The sequence below is a fragment of the Muscardinus avellanarius genome, assembly GCF_963383645.1.
Source record: "Muscardinus avellanarius genome assembly, chromosome: 13".
NCBI classification, from domain to species: Eukaryota; Metazoa; Chordata; class Mammalia; order Rodentia; family Gliridae; genus Muscardinus; species Muscardinus avellanarius.
The window spans coordinates 36,053,001-36,059,000 of record NC_137799.1 but is presented as its reverse complement, the minus strand read 5'-3'; positions in this window follow the sequence as shown (position 1 = coordinate 36,059,000).

Here is a 6,000-nt window from a genome sequence, read left to right as displayed (position 1 = left end):
TGGTCCTGTTTTAAGTCACGTATCTTGGAGGCAAAAGGATAGGATGCCGTCTGAGCACTTTTCTGGCTCTGGCACTGCCTGGGGCCCCAGGTTTCCCCACCGCTGTCATCCCTGGACACCATTTCCAGCCTTCCCTCCTTGCTTGCGAGGCTTGAGAAGGGATGGAGGATGGGCTTTTCATCCATTTAAGCTCTGACCGACTGAGCAACTTGTCTACATCTCTCTGGACGTGACAGCTGATGAATAAGGAGCTTCCGAGGGGCTCTGTCCAGACCTGGCCGTGGACATCAGGTGAATGACAACTAATCCCCAGATTGCTCCAGACTGACGTAGCTGCCAGAGGATGATGTTAATTCTGCTGTTTACAGAAATAAGTCCAGTGTGAGTCGAGGCTTTTGGGTGTTTAAAACCAGATGGTATTTCCTGCCTTGATCAGCCTTGGAGCTTTGGTTCCCATGGCAACCCCGAAGTTCCACCTACAGCAACTTCCTTGCTCTCCCAGCTTCTTCCTCTTCCACCACCGAGTCAGGATCCCTGGAAAAGAAGGTCACTAGCTGCATGTGCATTGCACTTTACAGTTTATACCACATTCCCACACTTATTACCTTCTCTACTTTTTAGTACACCCTTGCCAGAGAGCATTTGTTGCCCCCCCCATCTTACAGATGGGGAAACCGAGGCCTTGGGGACGAGGTAATCTGTCTTCTCAGCCTTCAGTGACATCAGCAGGGCCCAAGCCCATGTCTTATGACTCTGGACCTTGTGTGGAGTCCACTATACCAGGATGAATCTGAACACCTTGCTCCGCAGAACATCCCCCATGCTTGTGGCTCCTAAGTGGCCAATTCCACATACAAATGGGGTCTAGATCAAGGTGTGACATCTTTAGACAAGTTACTTCTCTGTGCCCCAATTCCCTCATTTGTAAAATGTGTAGTAATAATGGTACCTTTGGATGGAAGAGAGGATTAAGTAAGGATGCATGTAAAAACCACAGTACAAATAAACTGGGTTTGCAGAGAGACCACAGGAGCCTGGCTGAGGCTCAGTACCACCCTCTCTGTGTGACGCTGGCTGGGTCAGCCTGTTTATGGAGCCTGGTTCCCCCTCTGGGTAAGAGACAACTGCATCAGAGCTCATGTGCATGGCGCGTGGGACATTAATGCACTGTGTCTTATGTGCCGGCCTGCCCATGCAGACCCTGAGGCCTGCCCATGCAGACCCTGGGGACCTTTACAAGGTCCTGGCCACAGGTGAGTCCCAGGAAATTCCAGGCCTGGATTTCTTACAAATATCCTGGGGATACCAAAGCTGCTGGTCCATGGACCACACTTTTAGTAGCTATGAAAGTACTGAGTGTGTGTGTGTGTGTGTGTGTGTGTGTGTGTGTGTGTCTATCTGTACATTAAACTACTGGAGATTGAACCCAGGGCCTCTCACAAGCTATGCAAGTGTTCTACCACTAAGCTACATGCCCAGCCCTTCTTCTTTTTATTTTGAACCACAGTCTTGCTAAGTTGCTTAGACTGGTTTCAAACTTGGCGTCCTCATGCCTCAGCCTCCCAAGTAGCTGGGACTCTAGGTGTATGCCGCTATGCCTGGCTCTGAGCAAGTGTTCTGAATGATGTATCATGCAGAGATCCAGGCCCGCATCAGCAGAAAGTTCAAAAAGCATGGGGCGCTCACTGGGAACCCATCTGGGAGGCTTTTTCCCCCAGGGTGGAATTTTTAATCCAGAGTTCCTTATGTCCACAGCTCTAGGTTCTGCACATGATGGCACCTGGACTGGGTTCTGGTGAAAGTTACACCTGATCTTGGTGCTCTCGAAAGAGGATGTAAAACATCAACATGGCCGGGCGTGGTGGCGCACGTCTGTAATCCCTGCGCTTGGGAGGCGGAGACAGGAGGATCGGGCAGGTTCGAAGCCAACCACGCTGGCTTAAGGGACCCTGTTTCCAAATAAAAAAGTATAAAAATAGGTCTGGGAGCATAGCCCGGAGGTAGAAAGGTTTCCAGGAACCCCAGTACCACCACCAAAAAAAAAAAAAAAAAATTAACATGATCCATCCTATGTGACAAAAATAAACTCACTGATAATGACCTCTGCAATTCTCTAAAAATAAAAATTAACTTTATTAATCAAATCAGTGCAACCCAGGATTTCTAAATAACCTATGTTTCAGTATGCAACAGAAATTGGAACAAAGATAAGCCACTACTCCCTGGTTCCAAATTCATTCTACATTTTGTGATCCCTCCACTCCATTTTCTTTGCTCCGTATTCTTCTTTATATGTTGTGGTTTGTAGACAGAATTACGTGCCTTAAGTTAATTTATGTTAAGCATAATTAAAGTTAGGATCCTTAACATCTCTGAGCCTCAGTGTCCTTCTCTATAAAGTGGGTAGTAATAATGATGCCTTTGGATACAGGATTAAATAAGGATGCATGTACCAGATGTGGTGGCACACACCTGTGATCCCAGTACTTGAGAGGCTGAGACAGGAGGATCACAGATTGGAGACCAGCTTCAGCAACTTAGTGAGACTTAGCAACCTAGAGAGATCCTGTTTTAAAACAAAAAATAAAATAGGGCTAGGGTATAGTTTGGAGGCAGAATGCCCCTGGATTCAATCCCCAGTAATCAAAAGGAAAAATAAATGATGCCAATAAAAACCACAGTAAATAAATGCTAACTTGTTGCAGGTAGGTGATCCAGCTCCTCTGCCACCAGCAACAAGGTAGGCAACTTGTCTGTGCTGAGTTGCACTACAGTTCATGTGGCCTGACTCCCACATGGGGGCAGTGAGAGAAAAATGAATGAGAGCTTCCACTGCCTTTCAGGCGGTGGTGACACTTGGACCACTGGTCCCACACCAGCCCCGTGAGCCAGGCCTGCCATTACTCCCATGGAGCAGTGAGCAGGAAGGCTTCTTCCCCCAGGGCTTTCCCCAGTGCCTTGGTGGCACCGCAGATGAACGAGGACACCTGAGCAGCCTCCGCTCCTCACTCAGCAGCTCGGGAAGGCGTCCAGACTCAGGCTCTTGACCTCTGCCCTGGTGAGGATTTAGGTCAGTCTGGATGCTTGTCCTCCTGGCCTCCACTTCTTGGCCCTTCTGCCTTGGCGGAGCTCCCTTCCAGGCACACAGCCTCACCTTTACAACATCCTGGCCATGGGTGAGTTCCAGGAAATGGACACAAGTGCCTATTTGGAGACTGGGCTATTATTTAGGGACTGGGCTGTGGCTGGACACCACAGAAGGGGACAGTGGCACTGCACAACAGGTGGAGAGGTCCATGGGCCCCAGGCTGGCCCTTGCACGAGGCTTTGCATGAACAGGTCATCTAGCCGGTGGCCATGCCAACATCAGTCTTCTGAAAACACTCATCTACCTGGAACGGTTTTCATTGTGATCAAAGTGGAAACAATTATTCCAGAGAGCAGCAAGCCGTGAAGGAGCCACGCAGAGGCACAGGGGAAAAGAGTCTGGAGAAGGGCAAGAGGCCTAAGCGTGGGGCACACAGGAGGTGGCTGGGGCAGCTCCCAGCTCCCAAAGGGCCAGCCCTGCCTCCCTCCCAGCTCAGTTGTGAAGTACTTCCTGGGGACACTGACTCGAGACCTCTATCTAGACTCCTCTGATAAAGGTGGGGTGCCCCTGGGATGAGCACAAACCATTCACATTAGACCAAGGAGAGATGAACAAGACTGAGAGGCTGGGAAGCCAGCCTGGCCAGGAGTGCCCCTTCCTGGTCTCTTCTGTTACAGAGATATCAGTGCAACCTGAAGTGTACCTTCTAACCATCTCAAAGCCTGCAATTCAGAAGCACTCCGGTCATTCCTGTTGTTATACAACTGTCACCATGATCCCCCCCTAGACTCTCTCATTCCCCTTCCCACCCCACAGCCCTGACAACCACTAATCTATTTTCTGTCTGTGGATATATTCTGGATACTCCATATCCAGGGAGTCAGACAATATGAAGATTTTTATGTCTTTCTCTCACCTTCCCCAGGTCCATCCAGGATGTAGCATGTGTCAGAACTTCATTCCGTTTACGGACTGAATGAACGATATTCCATCCTGCGGATAGACCATGCTTGTTTATCCATTCATCTGCTGATGGCTTGGGTCCTCTTCACCTTTTGCCTATTGTGAATGGCGCTACTATGAACACTCACAAACACGGTCTTGTTCAAATATCTACTCTGAGTACTTGAGGCATTCGCCGAGGAGAGGAACTGCGAGGCGCCATGCTCACCCTATGTTTAACTTGTTGAGACACCACTCTCAGTTCGCTTCCTTGCACAGCCTTTCATAGTTATGAGGCTGGATAGGTCCTCAAAATTCACCTAGAATGGTGTTTCCCAGCCTTTTGAATTTCTAACATCAGTAAAACTAAAACTACCATCACTACCCCACCCTTCCCAAAGCACGCAGCACCTGGCCAACCCTATAAAATGAGCAAACCCCATGTCAGGAAAACTCACTGCCACACACTCCTTCTTGACCGCCTCCACTTCTGCTGGTGTCTGGGCCCCCATGCCTGAGCCGTGCCACATCTGGATCCGAGTTCCCCTCTAGCTGCCCTGGCACAGGCCTGCCCAGCCTCTGACACCCACCTGGGGATGCTCCCCTTCTGGGTAGGCGCTGGCCCCATGCCTCCCTCTCTCGGGTCCCCTCGCCACCCCCAGGGCCCACAGCCTCACTATAACCCCCCGCCTCCCCACCTCCTGCTTTCCTAGAGCTCCCTGAGTGAAACAGGCAGACAGGAGGCACTGAGACCAGGGTTGAGGCAAGATTCATGAAGAACCTCCAAGCTATTTCTAGCCCTTCACATCCCCCTCCCCACTGTGAACAAGCTGCTTGGACTAAATAACAAGGTGTCATTTATTTGTCTTGTTGCTGGCTGGGTTACTTTCGGCTGACAGGCAGCAAGACATCACAAAGACAACCTGAACTTGGAGGTGAGACTTGCACTAAAACAAAGTGTCCCCTGTTGGCCGTGCTTGACCTTGGTGAAGCTGGTTACTGCTGGGGGAACCACGGTCACCACGCTGATGGGAAGGGAGGTCTACGCCTCCTCGCAGGGCTATGGGGAGACAGGCAAGGCCACTCGCTGTGGCGCCAGGAGACCCGGGGCATGCTCTGCAGCAGCTACCTCTGGAAGGGCTCTGAGCAGCGTGTTATGCCTTTGGTGAGTGCAAAGAGCAGACAAATCCACCAGTAACTAACATGCAGTTTAGCAAACAAAAATCTTTCAGAGCATCAAGTCTCTGCGTTGAAATAACAACATAATGATAAAAAGAAGTGTTTGATGTGAGAAGATGGAAACCTGCTCTGAAGGGCTGAAAAGAAAATGGTGTCTGACCAGTGGCCAGTGGCCACCACTGGGTCTCAGCGGTGAGGATGGCCATGCCTGCTGTCTTTCGGCCTTGGAGAAGACTCCAACCATAAGTGGGAGGCTGGGAAGAAAGCTGCTTCAATGCAAATCAGCTCTGCCCCTTGGCCAGGGCTGTGTGGCAGGGAGCTGTGGTCTTGGCCCTAGGAATAAAGCCCCGTGGGCTGGCATTCATGCTCTCACCACCCACGGCTCTTCCCGTGTTCTTTCCCCTCTCATCCCAGTGTTTCGTCATCCTCATGAACCACTGTTCATCTGGGCCTAGTCTTGGCTGAGGAGCTAAAAACTAATCAGTGTGTAAGGCTGCTCTTAGAAAGAGCAGCACCCTGAGGCCAGCAGGGAGCCCGGTAACCCCTCAAGAGTGTCTGATGAGTGAATGCAAAGCTCCCGAGGAAAGTGATGTGCTACCCGCTCACCTACAGAGGAGGAGGGGCCTCGCTAGTCCTGGGGAACTTGGCACCAACTTTATTAGGGAAAACATCAGGTCTCTTTACATGTTGAACAGAACCAGCTGGTTCATGAGGCAAGATTAACTCCCTTGAAAGGGATGAGGACGCGACACACGGGGGCTCCACCTGGCCTCAGCAGGCGCCACCTTCAT